Raw genomic sequence first — 21,470 nt, 5'->3', positions numbered from 1 at the left:
TGAACCTAAAGATACATCCAGACTGAAAGTGAAGGGATGGAGATCCATCTTCCATGCCAGCGGACCTCAAAAGAAAGCTGGGGTAGCAATTCTTATATCAGACAAATTAGATTTTAAACTAAAGTCTGTAATTAGAGACACAGAAGGACACTACATCATTCTTAAAGGGTCTATCCAACAAGAAGATCTAACAATTGTAAATATCTATGCCCCCAACATGGGAGCAGCCATCTACATAAGCCAACTGTTAACCAAAATAAAGAGTCATATTGGTAACAATATGTTAATTGTAGGAGACCTCAATACTCCACTCTCAGCAATGGACAGATCATCTAAGCAGAAAATCAACAAGGAAACAAGAGCTTTGAATGATACATTGGACCAGATGGACCTCATAGATATTTACAGAACATTCCACCCTAAAACAACAGAATACTCATTCTTCTCGAGCGCACATGGAACTTTCTCCAGAATAGACCACATACCGGGTCACAAATCGGGTCTCAACCGATACCAAAAGATTGAAATTATTCCCTGCATATTCTCGGACCACAATGCTCTAAAACTGGAACTCAATTACAAGAAAAAATTTGGCAGAAATTCAAACACTTGGAAGCTAAAGACCACTCTGCTCAAGAATGTTTGGGTCAACCAGGAAATCAAAGAAGAACTTAAACAATTCATGGAAATCAATGAGAACAAAAATACGTCAGTCCAAAACCTATGGGATACTGCAAAGGTGGTCCTAAGGGGGAAATACATAGCCATCCAAGCCTCACTCAAAAAAATAGAAAAATCCTGAATTCACCAACTAACTCTATACCTTAAAGAACTAGAGAAAAAGCAACAAACGATGCCTAAGCCATGCATTAGAAGAGAAATTAAAATTAGAGCAGAAATCAATGAATTAGAAACCAGAAACACAGTAGATCAGATCAACGAAACTAGAAGTTGGTTCTTTGAAAGAATTAATCAGATCAATAAACCACTGGCCAGACTTACCCAAAAGAAAAGAGAAAGGACCCAAATTAATAAAATTATGAATGAAAGGGGAGAGATCACATCTAACACCAAGGAAATAGAAACAATTACTAGAAATTATTATCAACAACTATATGCCAATAAATTAAGCAACCTGGAAGAAATTGATGCATTCCGGGAAACCTATAAACTACCAAGATGGAAAAAGGAAGAAATTGACAACCTGACTAGGTCAATAACCAGTAACGAGATTGAAGCAGTGATCAAAACCCTCCCAAAAAACAAGAGTTCAGGGCCTGATGGATTCCCTGGGGAATTCTACTAAACATTCAAAGAAGAAATAATACCTATCCTCCTGAAGCTGTTTCAAATAACAGAAACAGAAGGAAAGCTTCCAGACTCATTCTATGAGGCCAGCATTACCTTAATCCCCAAACCAGGCAAAGACCCCATCAAAAAGGAGAATTTCAGATCAATATCCCTGATGAATATGGATTCCAAAATTCTCAGCAAAATCTTAGCTAATAGGATCCAACAATACATTAAAAGGATCATCTACCATGACCAAGTGGGATTTATCCCCGGGATGGCAAGGGTGGTTCAACATTTGCAAATCAATCAATGTGATAGAACACATTAATGAGAGGAGAGAGAAGAACCATATGGTCCTCTCGATTGATGCAGAAAAAGCATTTGACAAAATACAACATCCTTTCCTGATTAAAACTCTTCAGAGTATAGGGATAGAGGGAACATTCCTCAAGTTCATAAAATCCATCTATGAAAAACCCACAGCGAATATCATCCTCAATGGGGAAAAGCTGAGAGCCTTTCCCTTAAGATCAGGAACATGTCAAGGATGCCCACTCTCGCCACTATTGTTCAACATAGTACTAGAAGTCCTAGCAACAGCAATCAGACAACAAAAAGAAATAAAAGGTATTCAAATTGGCAAAGAAGAAGTCAAACTCTCCTTTTCGCAGACGACATGATACTTTATGTGGAAAACCCAAAAGACTCCACCCCCAAATTACTAGAACTCATACAGCAATTCAGTAATGTGGCAGGATACAAATCAATGCACAGAAATCAGTTGCTTTCTTATACACTAACAACGCAACTGTAGAAATTAGAGAAACGATTCCATTTACAATAGCACCAAAAACCATAAGATACCTCAGAATAAACCTAACCAAAGAGGTAAAGGATCTATACTCTAGGAACTACAAAACACTCATGAAAGAAATTGAAGAAGACACAAAAAGATGGAAAAATATTCCATGCTCATGGATCGGAAGAATAGACATTGTTAAAATGTCTACGCTACCCAGAGCAATCTATACCTTCAATGCCATCCTGATCAAAATTCCAATGACATTTTTCAAAGTGCTGGAACAAACAATCCTAAAATTTGTATGGAATCAGAAAAGACCCCAACTCGCCAAGGAAATGTTGAAAAAGAAAAACAAAGCTGGGGGCATCACGTTGCCCAATTTCAAGCTATATTACAAAGCTGTGATCACCAAGACAGCATGGTACTGACACAAAAACAGACATATAGACCAATGGAACAGAATAGAGAACCCAGATATGGACCCTCAACTCTATGGTCAAATAATCTTTGACAAAGCAGGAAAAAACAATCAATGGAAAAAAGACAGTCTCTTCAATAAATGGTGCTGGGAAAATTGGACAGCCACGTGCAGAAGAATGAAACTCGACCATTCTCTAACACCATTCACAAAGATAAACTCAAAGTGGATGAAAGACCTCAGTCTGAGACAGGAATCCATCAAAATCCTAGAGGAGAACATAGGCAGTAACCTCTTTGACATCACCCAAATTAACTTCTTTCAAGATACATCTCCAAAAGCTAGTGAAACAAAAGCAAAAATGAACTTTTGGGACTTCATCAAGATAAAAAGCTTCTGCACAGCAAAGGAAACAGTCAACAAAACAAAGAGGCAACCCACAGAATGGGAGAAGATATTTGCAAATGACACTACAGATAAAGGGCTGGTATCCAAGATCTATAAAGAACTTCTCAAACTCAACACCCAAAAAACAAATACTCAAGTCAAAAAGTGGGCAGAAGATATGAAAAGACACTTCTCTGAAGAAGACATAGAAATGGCTAACAGACACATGAAAAAATGTTCATCATCATTAGCCATCAGGGAAATCCAAATCAAAACCACATTGAGATACCACCTTACACCAGTTAGAATGGCAAAAATGGACAGGGAAAGAAACAACAAATGTTGGAGAGGTTGTGGAGAAAGGGGAACCCTCTGACACTGTTGGTGGGAATGCAAGTTGGTACAGCCACTTTGGAAAACAGTGTGGAGGTTCCTCAAAAATTTAAAAATAGAGCTACCCTATGACCCAGCAATTGCACTACTGGATATTTACCCCAAAGACACAGATGTAGTGAAAAGAAGGGCCATATGCACCCCAATGTTCATAGCAGCAATGTCCGCAATAGCCAAACTGTGGAAAGAGCCGAGATGCCCTTCAACAGATAAATGGATAAAGAAGATGTGGTCCATATATACAATGGAATATTACTCAGCCATCAGAAAGGATGAATACCCAACTTTTACATCAACATGGATGGGACTGGAGGAGATTATGCTAAGTGAAATAAGTCAAGCAGAGAAAGTCAATTATCATATGGTTTCACTTATTTGTGGAACATAAGGAATAGCATGGAGGACATTAGGAGAAGGAAGGGAAAAATGGGAAGGGGGAATTGGAGGGAGAGATGAACCATGAGAGACTATGGACTCTGAGAAACAAACAGGGTTTTAGAGGGGAGGGGGGAGAGGGGATTGGTTAGCCCCGTGATGGGTATTAAGGAGGGCACGTACTGCATGGAGCACTGGGTGTTATACGAAAACAATGGATCATGGATCACCACATCAAAAACCAATGATGTATTGTATGGTGACTAACATAACATAATAAAATTAAAAAAAAAAAAAAGAATATTTCTCATACATGAATATAAATTTTATGAAATATTTTTTCTGCATCTTTTGAAATAGTCATATATTTTTTCTCCTTATTCCTTTAAAGAGGGGGATCCAAAGGAAAGCTAGGTGGTTTTTCTAAGTGTCGAGGTGGATCTGAGAGTGGAAGGGAGCCAAAGTTGCTACAGTCCGTAAGGCAGAGTACCAAAGAGGAGAGAATTGCACAGAGGAGGAGTTCTGGAGATATGCAAAAAGTTTGTCTCCAGTGTGCCCTTGAGTGCCAAGAGGAAACTACCCAAGGCTGGGGAAAGAACTGACCAAAATGTAAGAGGGGAGAGTGCCCCCAGATTACTGGGGACAGGAAGAATGTCTGTTCCTGTATTAACTCTATTTTCTTATTTTCCGTATTCTTGATGCACTGGAATCTGGGGTTTCCCTGACTGAGAAGAGATTACCTCTCCCAGGGCTAGCTAATTAATTCCTAGAAATAGCAAATGAATCCCCTGCAAACATACCTTTTATATGCAAACCAACCAATAGAGCCTAAACCCTCAACTATCTCTTCTATTGAACAGTTGAGAAGACAATATTTCTCTGTCCTAATTACCCCAGGGCCAGGTACCAGACCACTAGGGAATACCCCTCTAGCCCAGAGCCCACCATAATTATTCAAACTATTCATTCTAATCCTGTTCAGCAGTTTACTTTGTTTCACTTATTCCCTCCCAAAAAGCCACAGTAAAGACTTTTGCCCATGCTTCTCCACACTCTTTTGCTTCCTGACTGACCCTGGTGCTTTCCCATGTGGCCCTGCATGAGGTGCCATGCTTCTTTTCTCTAGGGACCTGTCAGTAGAAAAACATCTTCCTTTATGACAGTCATTTCCATGTCTATGTGTCTTACTATATCTGATTAAAACCAATCTTAACAGCCAGAGTGGAAAATCTTGAATTCATGAATCATTTAATTACTAAAAAGAGTCTCACCTCAGTATGGGGGACAAATTACCATAGGCTAGATGCTGCTCTTAATTCCATGTAACAAAGACTAAAACAAGACCACAAAAATCTAACTGATTTCAAATAACATAACCACATCCCAGAATAAAGCTCAAGAAAATTTGTAAAAATGCAAAAATATCTAGTACCCCAAAAGGTAAAATACCCAGTGATTGGTATACAATAAAAGGTCACTGGGCATAAAAAGAAATGGAAAAATATAGCCCATAATGAGGAGAAAAATCAATCAATTGAACCTCACTCTGATATGACACAAATGATAGCATTAATAGAAAAGTACATTAAAATAGTTACTATCTTAGAGGAAAGGCTGAACATATCAAAACAGGAAAAATCTAAAAAACACAAATGAAACTTCTTTAAATAAAAATCACAATGATTGAGAAAAAAATACACTAGATTAGATTAATGGCCGATTAGACATTGCAGAAGAAAACATAAGTAAACCTGAGGACATAACAATAAAAACCATCCAAAGCATGACAGAAAAAGGACTGAAAAAAGGTACAGAGGATCAGTGGTCATTAAACTTTAGGACACCTTTTGCAGCCAAATGTACATGATATTGGAATCTCTTCAGGGAAGAAAGAGGAAAGGGGAAAGAAAAAATACTGGAAAAATAATGGCCAAAAAATTTTAAAATTTGATGAAAACTGTTAATCCACAAATTCTTGAAGTTCAACACCACTAAACACAAGAAACATCATAATCAAATTGTGATCTGAGTGATAAAGACGAAATCTTAAAAGCAAGCAGAAGAAAAAAAAAAGAGGAGCAAAGTTAAAGATGACAGCAGACCTGTACTAAAAAAAAAATATTAAAGAAAGTCCTTAAAAGCAGAAAGAAAATGATACCAGATGAAAACCTATATCTACACAAAAGAATGAAAAGAATCAGAAATGGTAACTACATGGGTAAACATAAATACTTTTGCTTCTTAAATATCCTTAAAAGATAATAAACTATTTAAAGCAAAATAATAACAATGTATTATGGGTTCTAAGCATATACAAAAGTAAAATATATGGCAACAAATAGCAGAAGAGCTGGAACAGGAGAAATGGAGGTATACTGTTGTAAGGTTTTTGTAATGTATGTGATGTAGTATATCAGGTGAATATATATATATATAATATATATAAAAGCAACCACTAGAATAACAGAGCAAAGAGTTATAGTTAATGGTCAACAATAGAGTTGAATTCACTTAAAAAAAAAAAATCATTCAATCGAAAAAGGTAGAAAAAAAGAAAACAGAGAAAAAAAAAAAAAAAAAACAGATGGGAGCAGAACCAGGTTGATAGACATCTGACCTGTGCCGTCATTTGAGGCCTTGCACTTAAAAGGGAACTGAATTTGGATTAATGCTCTATTGTTACTATTTTGAAAAAATAATTTATAAACAAAGACCCCACAATTTCATGTTCCACTGGACCACACAAATTATATAGTCAGTTCTGCATGGGACAAATAGAAAACAAATAATAAAATGTAGATTTAAACCCAACCACATCAATAATCACATTAAATATAAATGGTCTAAGCACTTCAATTTAAAGTTACAGATTGTCAAATTAGATTTAAAAAACAATACTCAAGTGTGCACTTCCTACAAGAAACAAATTCTATGTAAGATTTCTTAGCTATGATAACAAAGCCTTACCCAAAAAAGAATAAATTGATAAATCGAACTTCATTAAAATAAAGAATTATGCCAGCACCTGGGTGGCTCAGTCAGTTAAGCATCTGCCTTCGGCTCAGGTCATGGTTTCCAGGTCCTGGGATCAAGCCCCGCATCCACCTTTCTGCTCAGTGGAGAGCCTGCTTTTCCCTCTGCTGCTCTCCCACTTACTTCCCTCCCCCTGGCTCCTGCTCTCTCTCTGTCTCTCAAATAAATAAATACAATATTTTAAAAACAAAATAAATAAAATAAAGAACTATGTTATTTGGTTTTTTTAAATGAGTTTTTTATTTTGTTTTAAAAATTTTATTTATTATTTGAGAGAGAGAGAGAGAGAGAGAGAGAGAGAGAGAGTGGGGGGAGGGGCAAAGGGAGAGGGAGAAGCAGACTCCCCATTGAGCATGGAGCCCGACATAGGGCTCGATCCCAGGACCTGGAAATCATGACCTGAGCCGAAGGCAGATGCTTAACTGACTGAGCCACCCAGGCACCCCAAGAACTCTGCTATTTGAAAGACACTCTTAAGATATTGAAAATAAGCTACAAACTGAAAGAAAATATTTACAAATCACATATCTAAAAAAAAAAAAAATCAAAGTTTTTTCCTGAAAATATAGAGAATTCTCAAACTCAGTAATAAGAAAACAATTAAATTTTTAAAATAGACAAGATTTGAACAGACCCTTCAACAAAGAAGACATACAGATAGTAAATAAATACTTGAAAAGATGGTCAACTTGCTTAGTCCCTAAGGAAATGCAAATTAAAGTCACATGAGGTATCACTACACACCTATTAGAATGTCTAACATTAATGACTGACCTTACTCTGTGTTAGTGAGTATATGGAGCAGTTAAAACTCTAATGCAGTACTGACAGGAATATAAAATGGTACAACTTTAGAAATTAGTTGGTCAGGTTTTTTTTTTTCATTTAAACATATATGTATGATATTACCCACCCATTCTAATAGGTATTTACTCAAGATAAATGAAAGTATATATATATATATATACTTTGTACTGAGTATATACTTTATAGTATGTACTGTGTTAAATACTAAGAGTAGTAAACAAATGTTCATAGCAGCTTTTTATGAAATAGCCAAGAACTGGAAACTAGCCATATATTTATCAATAGGTGAATTAATAAACAAATTGTCTTATATCCATGCAATAGAATACAAATCATCAATCAAAAAACTACTGTTTCATGCAACAACATGGATAAATCATAAAATAATTATGCTGAGTGAAAAAAGCCAGAGGAAAGGGGGATATACTGAATGGTTTCATTTATATAAATATCTAGTAAATGCTAACGTATAGTGATAGCAAGCACATCAGTAGTGGCCTGGGAATGGGGTGGGAGGGCAGAAGAGATCGCAAATTAGCACAAGGAAACTGTTGGGGTGCATGTGTATGTTCATTACCTTGATTGTGGCGACTGTTTCATGGGCATATATACATGTCAAATCTTACAAAATTTGTCACTTTACTGTACTATATTTCAATAAAACCATTTTTTAAAGAGACCTAAAGATATTGCATGTACAAGAAGGAAACAATAAAGAAAACTTTTACATTAAAAAAATATATCATGTTAATTGATACTCTTACCCTTATTCTGGACAAAGTAAGAATTTAATTTATTGCCCCCCGATTTAGGTAACTATTATGTATTTTAATTCTCTGTATAATTTTATCCTCACAGCACATTGTTATTTTTGTTTTATACAGTCAGTATTCGTTTATATTTACCTGCATTTTATCATTTTTGTTCCTCTTCATCTCTTCTTACATCTCTTATCTTCTGACTGGAATCCTTTTTCTTCCACCTGAAAAAAAAACTTACTTATTTCAATGCAGATCTTCTGGTGGCAATTTTTTGTTTGAAAATATTTTGTATCACCTTCATTCCTGAAATAATTTTTTACTGGATAAAGACTTTACTGGATAAAGAATAGGTTGGCAGGGGGATTTTTCATATATTACTGATATTATGCCCCCGTCTTCTAGCTTTATTGCTATTGAGAAGTAGCTCTCAGTCTAACGTTACTCCTGAGAGTTATCTGTCCCGTACCAGCACCACACTGCTACTTTAAAGATTTTCTCTTTGTCTTTGGTTTTTGGCAGTTTCTCTATGATGCATCAAGGCATAGATTTCTTCTTATTTTCTATCACTTTAGGTTTGCTAAGCTTTTAAATTCTGTGGACTGGTAATTTTCATCACCTTTAAAAAATTTTAAATCCATAATCACCTTAAATATTGTACGTTCTACACTCTTCTCCTCCACTTCTAGGTCTCCAAATGAATATGTGTGAGAGCAACTCACTGAATTCTCCTTCACTGTCTTTCATGTATTTCTTATCTTTCAGTTATTCCATGCTTTATTATGTACAGTTTATTCTTAGTTATCAAGTTTACTGTTTCTCCCTTTTGCTAAGTTTATTTTGCTCTTAAGCTCAACTATTGTGTTACCAATTTTAGTAATTACAGTTTTCAGTTCTAAAACTTCTATTTGGCTCATTTCACATATGCAATATCATGCTTTAATTTAAAACTTCTTGCTGAGTTTAACTTGAACTCTTATTTCTCTAAACATAGCAACCATGGTTGCTTTACAGTCTGTGTCTGGTATCTCCACCATGTGGAGCATCTGTAGGTCTCCATCTGTTGTCTGTGCTTGTTCTTGTTCCTGTTGTCTTAACTCTTTGTATACTTCATTGTATTTGATTTTTTTGGTGGACATTGTATTTGAAAAATAATTTTGGAACATGATCTGAGACTTAAGCTAATATTACTTTCCTCTACAGACAACAGTCAGTTTTTGCCAATGTTGTATTTTTTAAATGTTCAAAATTACTGAAAAATTTGAAAAGTTTTATAGCGAACATTTCTATATGCATTACTGGATCTCTACCTTTCACATTGTACTACACTTTCCTTATCACATATCTATTCATCTATCCATGTAAAAGGTTTTTGGTTTGGGTTTTTGCTTCCATCAAATACATGAGAAAAATAACAATCTGGGATCATTTCAATTTAATTTCAGGGCTCAAGATTTTTCTGGACTAAGGAGAAGAGTTGAGTACAGCAGTCAGTGCAGAAACTTTTACTTTTCCTTCCTTTTTCTTTTTTTAGTGTGCTTCTCTTCAGGGCACTAACTCAAATCACATGGTGGTTTACCAACACTCTCCCTTGGAAGACTCTAGATTAAAATTTTGGCTCCCCAATTTGTTCAAACTACTAGATGTACTGATTACTCTCTTGGCCACATTTTCATAGTTTACAAACACCCCCAGAACAAAAACAGCCCCATATTATAGACTCCCTTCTCTGGATTCACACCTTCTTCTTCTTATCCCTGCAGTTAATACTTTTTTATCTCTTTAATGATTTAATAATAATATCATTAGCTCTTTAAGATTTTACAAATATTTCATCCAGATTTTTAAGTTTTCTAGGGTAAGGAAATAAATGACCTAGAATACCATTACCAGAAGCACAAATCTCTCATTTTCTCATGAACCCATTCAAATCACAATTTCATCCCTATCAGTTCACTAAACCATCCCTTCTCAAGGTCACCGGTAACTCCTAAATTTGTTGATTCCCAGTTTTCACCCCAACATTTCAGTAGCATCCAGTATTAATGGTCAAAACTTGCTTTATTTACTTGATTTCTGAGGCTTCCCACTCTCCTGGGTTTTCTCCCACCTCAACTAGCTACTCCTTCCCTAGGGTCATTTGCTGGAATCTCTTCCTTGAACTGGATCCTATGTATCAGTGTGGCCAGAGCTAAATCTCTGGAAAATTTCTCTTCTTTATGTCTACTTTCTAGGTTTTCTCCTCCTGTTTTAAATAACATATACATCCATCCTGCCTGTCAAATGTTATTCATCAAATCTTAAATCTAAATATCATAGAGACATTTGCTTTTCATATTTTTGTGAATTCTCTAAGCATTATATTTTGGCTGGTTTAGTTTCAAAGAGTATTGTATACATATTCAACAGAACATTAAGTACTCAAATGGTCTTGTAGTTTAATGAAGTTTTTTTTTTTAATATTTTATTTATTTGACAGAGAGAGACACAGCGAGAGAGGGAACACAAGCAGGGGGAGTGGGAGAGGGAGAAGCAGGCCTCCTGCCGAGCAGGGAGCCCGATGTGGGGCTCGATCCCAGAACCCTGAGATCATAACCTGAGCCGAAGGCAGACGCCCAACGACTGAGCCACCCAGGTGCCCCAGTTTAATGAAGTTTTTATCCCTAATAAAAAATGAGAAGTCATTTTTAGAGAAAGGAAATGACCGTAATTTAACTACAGTCACAAAACATCCTGGTAGGTAGAAATAGAATAAAAATCTATGGGTTCTGATTTTTTCATACATTTGTTCTATATCAAATAGCTTATGCAACATTTTTACTATAATATCTAAGAGACATCTTGACATTAACATGTCCAAAACTTAATTCTTGATTCCTCTAATCCCAGCCCATTCAAGCTTCTCCTCCTCAGTATTACACATATTTAATAAATGACATTATCATTTGCCCAGGTTTTCAGACCAAAAATCCATGTGTCATTATGGCATTTATAACTTTATGGGTTTTGCCAGCTTTGGAAAATTTTTTACTTCCATATTTTCAAATATGGTATCAGTCCCATTTTCTTTTCCTTCCTTCTGGGACTCCAAAACCAATATGCCAAACCTTTCCACCAGGTTTCACATATCTCTTACACATTTTCCATACTTTTGCTTCTTTATGCTTCATTACTTTTGACTTATCTTTCAGTTCATTAATCCTCTTTTGGCTGTGTCTAATGTACAGTTAAACTCAACTATTAAGTCCTTAATTTTGATTATTTTATTTTTCAGCCTTAGAATTTCTATTTAAGGGGTCCATGTGTGGCTCAGTCGTTAAGCGTCTGCCTTCAGCTCAGGTCATGATCCCGGAGTCCTGGGATCGAGCCCCCCATCGGGCTCCCTGCTCTGCGGGAAGCCTGTTTCTCCCTCTCCTGCTCCCCCTGCTTGTGTTCCCTCTCTGGCTGTCTCTCTCTCTGTCAAATAAATAAATCTTTAAAAAACAACAAAAAAAGAATTTCTATTTAATACTTCATTATATTTGGCTATCTACTAAACTTCACAATCCAGTCCTCTATTTTTTGAGCATATTAATGACAATGGGTTTTTTTTTAAGATTTATTTATTTATTTTAGAGTGATAGTGGGGAGGGGTAGAGGTAGAGGGAGAGGAAGAGAATCTCAAGCATACTCCCTGCTGAGTGCAAAGCTTGACACAGGGCTCAATCCCACAACCCTGAGAAAATAAGCTGAGCCGAAACCAAGAGTTGGCTGCTTAACTGACTGAGCCACCCAGGTGCCCCATGACAGTGTTTTTTTTGTTTTTGTTTTTAAGTTCATGTCAGATACCCAGATAACTCTTATTGCCAATGGTTATCTGTTTTTATTCTGTGATTTTCTTGGTTTTAAGTTATTTAGTCATGTTTTTTGATATGCTTGCTAAAATTTTTGATTTAATATCAGAAATTTGAGATTCTGGATGATGTTATTTTCCTCCAGAGAATGTACCTTTGCATTTAGCAGGAAATAGGAGAAAGTCTTAACGAAATCAGGCTCTAAGCTGATTGTGATTTGATTTTCAGTCCTAGGAAGTCTGGTCCATTTATGGTTCACATTTACTTATGGGGTATATCCCTTCAGTGGTCTCAACAGAACATCTGAGGTGTTTTCCAGGATCCCTCCCTCTTGATAAGCCTTGAACTCCCATTTTTGTCTTACTAGCTCTATGGGAGGGCTGAGAGCTCTGCTCAGCTTGTCAGTTTCTGTGCTACCACATGTGGATCTGTAAATAGCACAAGGTGGAAAGCAGCATTGAATGTTGGGCTCACTCTCTGTACTCTTTTTTTTTTTGGAGAAGAGTGGTTCCCGGAACCTCATGTTTTGGCTGACTTGGTAGTTCTATGATGCCTGTATATCTGTGTGTCTAATAGTTTATTCAGCTTCTCTAGTTCTTGGTGCATGGCCTGATAAATTCTAATCCACCATAGCCCAAGCATAACCCACAGGAGTGAATCTTGATTTTTTTCTTTCTCTTATATCACATCCATGTTTTATCCATTATGAAGTGCTGTGGGTTCTTCTGTCCAAATACATCCTGAATATAACCAATTATTACTATCTACTCTGAGCCAATATCACCTTCCACTTATATAATTGCAGTAGCTTCCTAAATAATAAGGGATTTAGCTTTAGGTTAAGAGCCAGAAAAAAAAGTCAGATTTTATTTTGAAATAGAGAAGAAATATAAAATGGATATGGATAAAGATACTTTTGTATATTTGGTGAAAACATGAGAAGTTTCCTCTTTTGTCCTTTTTATTTTCTCTGTAACTTAGGAAGTGAGGTAATGTACTAGGGAAGGGGCAGAGGTACAAGATCAGAGGTTTAAGAAGAGTAAGAAAGTGTTTTGATTTGATTTAATGATTGAACTAATTTAATGCAGCATTGTTGAGACCCCATTGGATCATGAATGTAGCAGAACCAAGCTGCCATGTTATCTTACCCGGAGGAAGTAAATGGTTGGGCTCACCAAATTTAACAATTTGTGAGTAAATAGAGTCAAAGTCAAAGTTTAAAGGAACTTTAGGTCATTGGAAAAATTGTTTTAACTACTAGAATGATGACCTGCAAGCTCTAATTCAGATACGACTGAAATAAAAATAGCAAAGGCTAATATATTTGTATAAAGTAAAATGGTCGGTGACCAAAGTTTCCAAGTGAGATGAAAGAAGTATTATGGCATGGAGTACATGAACAGAAACCAAAAACAGGAGGGTTGTGGTCAGATATGGGCTCAAAAACTAATGATATCCGAGGTGGAGAAAATGCAGATGACAGTGTGTGAGGTGAGGCTGTCGCCTGTGTGACTTAAGTGGAGTGGAGAGTGAGGTGAGGAAGAGGAAAGAACTGAAAGTCCTTGGTGATGGCAGTTGACCTCTCGGCACCGAAGTAACTCAAGGTGATGGCAGGGCTTTGGGTGGAGAGAAGGACCATCAGCCAAGGTCTTTCATTGGCTGAGAGGTTAGAAGAATGGCTTAGTGGAATGGCATGGGCTTCAAACAGTAAGTCACTAATAATCTGAAAGGAGCAGTGGGGAGAAAGACCACTCCTGAGTAGTGTGAGGTTTTAGAAAAGAGACAACTACTTGTCGGTGCTTCATGAAAGTAGCTTCTGTTCCCCAAGTCTCAGAGCTGGGTCAAGGACAAAAACATAGGACATTTGGGGAATGACTGTAGAGTGGAAGAGGGGGGTCAAGGGTCTATAACAGATAGCTTCCAGGTTGCCTTCCAACCTTGAAACCCTAGGATAATAAGGCATCATCAAATATTTGTATTGTCTGAACATGATGCTTCTTAAATAAAGCATAGCAAAAATTCTTATTTATTTTCTGGAAGATGAAATTAGTTGTGGTATCAAAAGTGTCTAAATATGGGGACAAAATACTGCCACTAAATAACTGTCTCAATGGTAAAGGAGAAAAAGACATTATTAGATATTATTTCTCAAGAATTTGAAGAAACATGTTACATATAAAAATGGCTACCTTAAGATAAAACAGCAAAGGTGCTCATTTTGCTGAAGCGGCATTTCTGTGTCTATGAATTATTTGTGTGATTTCTCTTAGTAATGTGCCCATGATGGCTTGATTTTTTAGTAAACGATATGGCCATATTTATAAATGTGTACCTTCCAAAAAGAGGTAGAATGTGGTCTTTGTAAATAGAAATTTGGAATAAGAAATGCTTTCATTTGTTGATTAGGTCTAAGTTATCCAGAGAGCCCCAGATTAACCAGAAATTTCTTAATTCACTTTTTCATTTATTCAATTGGTATTTAATAAATACCTTGTAAGCAAACATACTGTTTTAAAAGCCAGAGATATAATAAAAAGAGAAAAAAACAAGTTTTATTCTCTAGGACATTGATTTTCTTTTTGATTGTGCATACCTATTCTCAAAACTAAGACCTGTTAGGGGCACCTGGGTGCCTTAGTTGGTTAGGCAGCAGCTGCCTTTGGCTCAGGGGATTGAGCCCCCGTCCAGCTCCCTGCTCAGTGGGGAGTCTGCTTCTCCCTCTCCCTCTGCCCCCTGCTTGTTTGCTCTCACAGATAAATAAATAAAATCTTTAAACAAAACAAAACTAAGACCTGTTAGTGAAAAGACAAAAATGGTCATGTAACTTGATCCAAAGATCAGCAATAGTCTAGGTTAATGTGGATTTCTGGCAATTTACTAGATAATTTAAAAAATTATTAGGTTTTAAAGATCCTTGCACATTTGTTTTCAATATGCTCTGGTATCAATATGGGTATTAACTGATAAAAATCATGGCTTTTTTTTTCATGAAACCACCAATTTATTCCATAATCTATAGAATTAAATCCTTAGATTGATTAAATCTATGCTTATCGATAGGGTGACTTTCCCTCCCTCAAGTCCCAGGACAATCCCTGTTCTGGACAACACTTTCAAAAGTATCCTGGTTTGAAAACACATATAGTCAGGTTACTTATAGATAACTGAGCTACAGGACAGTATTTAGCACTATATTTCAAAAGAAACAAGATATGTAGGAGCCAAATACAAATTCATAAAATTACTTTATAATATTCAAGTTAAAATTTTCTATCCATAACTAATTGTGGATCCTTTATAAGTATTTTTTGAGTGTTATTTTTTGCACTAATGATTTGAAAATAAAGACAGTGTTGATTAATGGGAACTTGAGTTTTAAAACAGGTTTTTAATGAGTGGTGACATATGATATTTATCTGCAGAATCAGTAAAAGCTATTAGCTTTTGGTTCCACCACAGAGAGACAGCAGCATGTTATGCATGATATCCAGAAAAAACACTAAAATAGTTTAACGAGCAAATTTCATTGTACCCTCAGGGGTGATTTTTAGTCAAGATCACTCCAAGTCTGCTATAACAAAGGTCAGGACATAAAGAACACAGAGGTACTGTCCAAAGTGCCTTGATCTTTTCTTAGTGACTTACAGTGTAACTGTCACCCACAACATTCTCAACTGACAGTCCTTCCTTTAAGTCTGGAAATATTTTTATATTTTCTTTCACTTATTTTTCCCACTGGCATTTGTAAATTATTACATGAAAATTGTTCATACACACAATTAGTTTTAAAATAAGGAAAGATTTGTCCTGAAATTACTTTTTAGAATTAAATCTGTTTGGATTAAATTATCATCCTATTCAAGCCAATGAAGCAAAATTACCCCCCGGGTTTCTGGGGTTAAGAATTTGGCCTAACAATGGGCGCCTGGGTGGCTCAGTTGGTTAAGCGACTGCCTTCGGCTCAGGTCATGATCCTGGAGTCCCTGGATCGAGTCCCGCATTGGGCTCCCTGCTCGGCAGGGAGTCTGCTTCTCCCTCTGACCCTCCCCCCTCTCATGTGCTTGCTCTCTCATTCTCTCTCTCTCAAATAAATAAATAAATAAATAAATAAATAAATAAATAAATAAAAAAGAATTTGGCCTAACAAAATGATAGCTCATGTCTCACTAAATGTCAGTTCATTAATAATTTTTATGTGCAGTACCATAGAGGTGCAATCTCAAGAAATTCAATTCCATCTAATGATAGATGTTCTAATGCTAACGTAAGAATTTACCACTACTGAGGTAAGAGTGGAAATGTACCCATTTTATAGATGAAAAAGCTGATGTTCAAATATAAAAAGGACAAGGGAGAAAAAAACAAGAAATGTAGAGTCCAGGCTTTTGCTATATGGAAAATAGAAATTTATTATTTGGGCTCTTTTTTAAGGGATGAGAAAGGGCATGGGGATTCAAATTCTATTGATCTTGCTTTACTCTGTCTCAAATAATTGGTACTCATTGAGAATCTACTCTATGACAAGAATTCTACCAGGTGCTTAATCTACATTACCTAATTTAATTCGCAATACAATGTTGTAAGTTTTTTGTCTTCACAACCACTTCACAAGATGAAATGAAAGCTGAAAAGATGAATCTACCTCAGTCTTACAGAGTTAGGATTCAGACCCAGTTGTCTAATTGCAGAGCATCTGCCCCCAGGCTGCTTAAACATTTCCCAAGGTGAGATTGCCAGTCATGACACTCAAAATCCTGTGACTTTGTACTACCTCCATTTTGCAGATGGAGAAATTGAGGCCCTAGTCCTGTACGAGACCACAGCTTTGCTTGACTTCAGAGCAAAGCTCTTTCTCCTGTACCAGTCTTCCCTCTTAATCCCACCCCCACCTTAAAATTATTTTACTTTCATAAAATGTAAATAATCAATATTCTTCCATTCTCTTTTTTTATAGTCTAGTACTTTTCCTTCCCACTGAAGAGAATTTCTCCATCTCAATGAGACCCCTTTATGGTTGTAAATTAGCATGATGTGTGCTCACATGATGTGCATATATGAAAGACAATGTAGTTGGGGGGGAGATGACACCATATCAAACTGATTTAATAACATATTACCACAGTGGCTATTTTTTATTTGCCCACTTTTTACCTAATATTATTTTATTATTTTCTGCACATTTTTTAGGTTAGGATAGACAATGGTCCCAGAGTTTTATCATTTCTCAATAAAATACTTAGGCTCTGATTTCTAGCTGTGTGACTTAAGACAAGTTACTTCTCTGTGACTCATAGAATTGGAGTAATAAATGCACCTACTACAGAGAAGTGTTGTGAGGATTAAGTGAGTTAATTCATATAAAGATCTGGAATTAGATCTCATAATTCATATAAAGAACTGACAATCAGAGTTTAATTTTCATAATAGTAGGATTATGATTTAAACACACCAACACACACACACACACGCACACACACACATGCGTCAGAGCCTTCCAATTATTTGTTGCTTGTCCAGCTTCCCCTTTCCTTTGGCAATATCTTCATGGTAAATCTAAGTTTCATGAACACAAATTATATACCCTCCCTAGCTACAATCATTTTGTTTTTGAAATTGGAGAAATGTTGAACTACACTAGAAGTGACCCATGACAAAGAAGACATTTTGAAACTAACAAAATAAAGAAGCTTACTACTAAAAAATGGCAGTAAACATTGGACTGAAAAATGCAGTAAGAAATCATCTTGTCTACGTTTATCATCAGTTGTCTTCTGAAGTAGATGATGGCAATGGTTATTGTCACCCTCCTTAATAAAAGAAATCTTGAATCAAATGACTACACAATGTAATGCCTTCCAAAAAATTTAGGTAGATGAAATATAGCACGTTCCTCATAATACTGGGAAATCATATTTTTAAAGAAAGCAAACCAAATAATGATTTTAGACCCAAGAATTATCAGCAACAAGTTAACCTTATCTATAAAACAGATATGACTGGCAACCATAACATTGAGACAGTTGTTAGAACTAAGCACAAACGTTCCACTGTAGGGCCTCAAAGTAATAATATGATAGACTGTGACAAGAACAAAGGGAGGATAAGGTTCCCATATATGCCATATTTGCATAATTTTTAAGGATATCTGAAGTAGAAATGCTGTAGCATACTCTTCCAAAGATTTGCTAGCAAAATGAGATTCGTGTGGGAGGTTGAATACTTACAGTATATGTGTTTTGTCCAATATCATGAGCGAAAAATTTCCCTGAAGTTCCATTATTTCCAACTATGTTTTTTTTCTGTAAACTTTGCTGTTATGGCAAGTACCATGAACTTCGTTGATTATCATTTTAAATTGGCAATGCTTGGATTTTCTCTGCGCATGAGGTCGTGCCAGAATATACTCAGTGAAATCTGGAAAGATTGCAGATAAAAGCAAACATATAAAGTGAAGGAAGACAAACATGCTCCTGAATGGTAATTAATACAGTACATCACTGAATAACCCATACAAATCTTTCACGTCCATGTGTGTATTATGCCTATATTTGTAGTCCTGAATCAACAATGTGACTGTTATCTTTTTCTATGTACATTGCATGTTCTGATTTAAAATTTCAAAATGCTTTCCCATGTCAATGACAATCTTAATAGAGTCCAATTAGTTCCACAAGGCACTTTCTGATGCACAAGCCTCTGGCTTGATTGCGGTGAATGGTGGGTATTTCCTGTGTTTAAGCCCACATATGGATTGAGTAAGGTAGTGGCAGAGAGACTACTGTTTTCCTTCACTACATCTTCATTTCTTTTTCACAGGCTAAGCCTTTTTTGTTTTTCCTGGCTCTGTTGTCAAAATACTGACCAAAGTTTTGGCTCATGGTTTGGAATACCAGGCCAAAACAATCCTCTGGAAACTAGTGTGGCAAAATGTATTTTAATCTATACATTCACCATTCAACCATGTGCATAACCACACCCAGTGACCCACTCTGTGGTTAAAAACAACACGGGTTTGCCCCCAGAACAGTTTGATTTATATGACAAGTTTTTTCAAACCTGCCCTATCAACATTAAAAAATGTTCTGAGGCTTGGTTCCATCACATCTCTTGTGGGGAAAAAAAAAAAGTATTAACTATACTAGGATCATTTTTGTTTCTGTTTTTAAAAACAAGGTGAATTCCATGTGCATTCTGCAGAATTTCTTTAAAATGTATTCAAATAATAGGTTATTTTGATAATGCATGAAAAATATTCTGAATCAGAAAACAGTTAGTGCAATTATTGAAAAGTATTTCCTAGCAGGTTACAAATAAGAAAAGATCAAGAATTTTCCTTGAATGAGTCATCATATTTTTCCTTTTAGACTAATTCACAATGATTAATTCCTGTAAGTGTCAGAATCCATATTTTTTTCTTGCCTTCCCAGAAGTGCTGGATTAGTTCTTTGTTAACTCTATTTCACAATACAAAAGCAACAAGAGTTGATCTCCCATTCAAGTTTGAATATTGCTTGAGATATAAGATTGTTCAAAGATGTTCTGAAGAACTTCACTAACAGTGGATCCTACTCTTGATGATTCATCCATTTCATTTCCTCCTCTGTAGGTCTACTGAATCTACTTTTTAAAATTCCTAACTAATGAATATTTTAATGAATGTTAATTGCTTCATACTTCAACAAAAACAGATTTTGATTTGTGTCTCAAAGTTCCTGCTCCCCTCAAGATGTTTGCCTTAAACAAGGCGACCCTGGAAAATTTTACTGAATTACTGAAATTTGCCACCTGGATTTTCTCCCATATGAACAGCAAGAGCTAAAGTAGTCAAAAGAATCTCCTTTGACTTTAAATTAAGTATTAAAACTTTCAGCAAAACGCAATTTATAGTGTGTGCTGCAGAAAATTTTACGGCTCCCCCTCCCTCCGTTAAAACATTAAGTCTCTCCTCTCTCCCCCTCTCATATCTGACTACATAAGTTTTAGTAACGTATATCTCTAGTAGGTCTGGCAGGAGAAAGATTTCAATGTTCCAAAATCTAGATCCTCCTTTATGAAAGTGAAGAAAATGTTGATTTGGGAACTAGGCGAAGGAGAGAAGATGGACAAAAGAATGGCGGTGAGGGGAAGGCATAGCTTTCTGATTGCTGGTGACCTACTTTGGGCGCTCTGCAAATTGTAAATGCATTGTTTATAAGATATTTTGGTTCAAATTTTTAGACTTAATCGTTCTGTTCCCTCTTGTCAACCCAATTACCATTTCCTAAACTGTAAATTTCCATAAACCAGAGATATTCCCAGTTCCATACACATTTGTACTTTTAGATTCCTGGACTACTGATACCACCTAAAGGCTTTGACGCGCATTTAGGGCAAGGATTTAAGATTTTACATCAGAGGCAGCTTTTGGCGATGTCGCGGTCTGCGGGTGTCTGAGCCTATAGTTACCAGAGAGTGCGCACCCAAGCAGCCCTGACTGCCACCTATCTTCATCTGGAATCCCTTGAGGCTACACAACCCACAGTCAACCCGCGCCAAAGTGATCCCTCCCTCCGCCCAAACACAGGCACCCCGGGGTGGAGGAGGGAGTCCTGGCTACGTCACGGTGTTTCGCATATCTCTGAATTGAAGACAGGCTGGAAACCCAGCCTGAACCGCCCATCTACCGTCAAGGCAAATCCACCAAATGCATTACAAGTCCACCGGTGTCCCTGGACCTCCTACACCTAACTCAGCTGTTACTTTAATAAGCTGAATCATATTTTGCAGTGCCTCTCATTTCATAGGAAACAGGGAAAAACTGAAAATACAAAACTGTTACTTGTGGACAAAAGAGCTTTTATCTATGATCTGTGATCTTTTTAAATATTGGTCCTAGAAATAGTGGATATTGAATTACCAAAGTTTTCATTAACTCTACAACTAAATGAGATAATCCTTGAGAGGCTGAAAAGAATCAGAAAATTATTATATTGCACTTATTTTATTAGGATTGTGCAGTTTATCACCTATTAATACATTCTTACTGTGTAATGCCACAGGAATACATCTGTTTTTAATACTTGCTGTATAGATCATTAGCCTACCGGTCTTTCTGATCTGTTTCTGCAGTGGCAGAATAAATATCATAATTAGTGCTATTTTTGTGCCCATATGTGCCACTTTTGTACAAGTTCAGAGATGTTATTGGGTCTGCTAATGTGACCCTGGTTTTCAACTCAGGTGATTAGTGTAGGGTATTAAGTGTGTCTACTCATTATCCATTGGAGATTGCAAAGATACAGCAGACAATCAGAATCATAATTCCAAATGAAAATAAAGCATGATTCTTTAAAAGTGTTTAGAAGGGTGCACGGCAGGGCATATTTTCTTTG

Source organism: Phoca vitulina, unplaced genomic scaffold (assembly GCF_004348235.1).
Source record: "Phoca vitulina isolate PV1807 unplaced genomic scaffold, GSC_HSeal_1.0 scaffold25, whole genome shotgun sequence".
Classification (NCBI taxonomy): domain Eukaryota; kingdom Metazoa; phylum Chordata; class Mammalia; order Carnivora; family Phocidae; genus Phoca; species Phoca vitulina.
Note: the sequence above shows the minus strand (reverse complement) of the source record.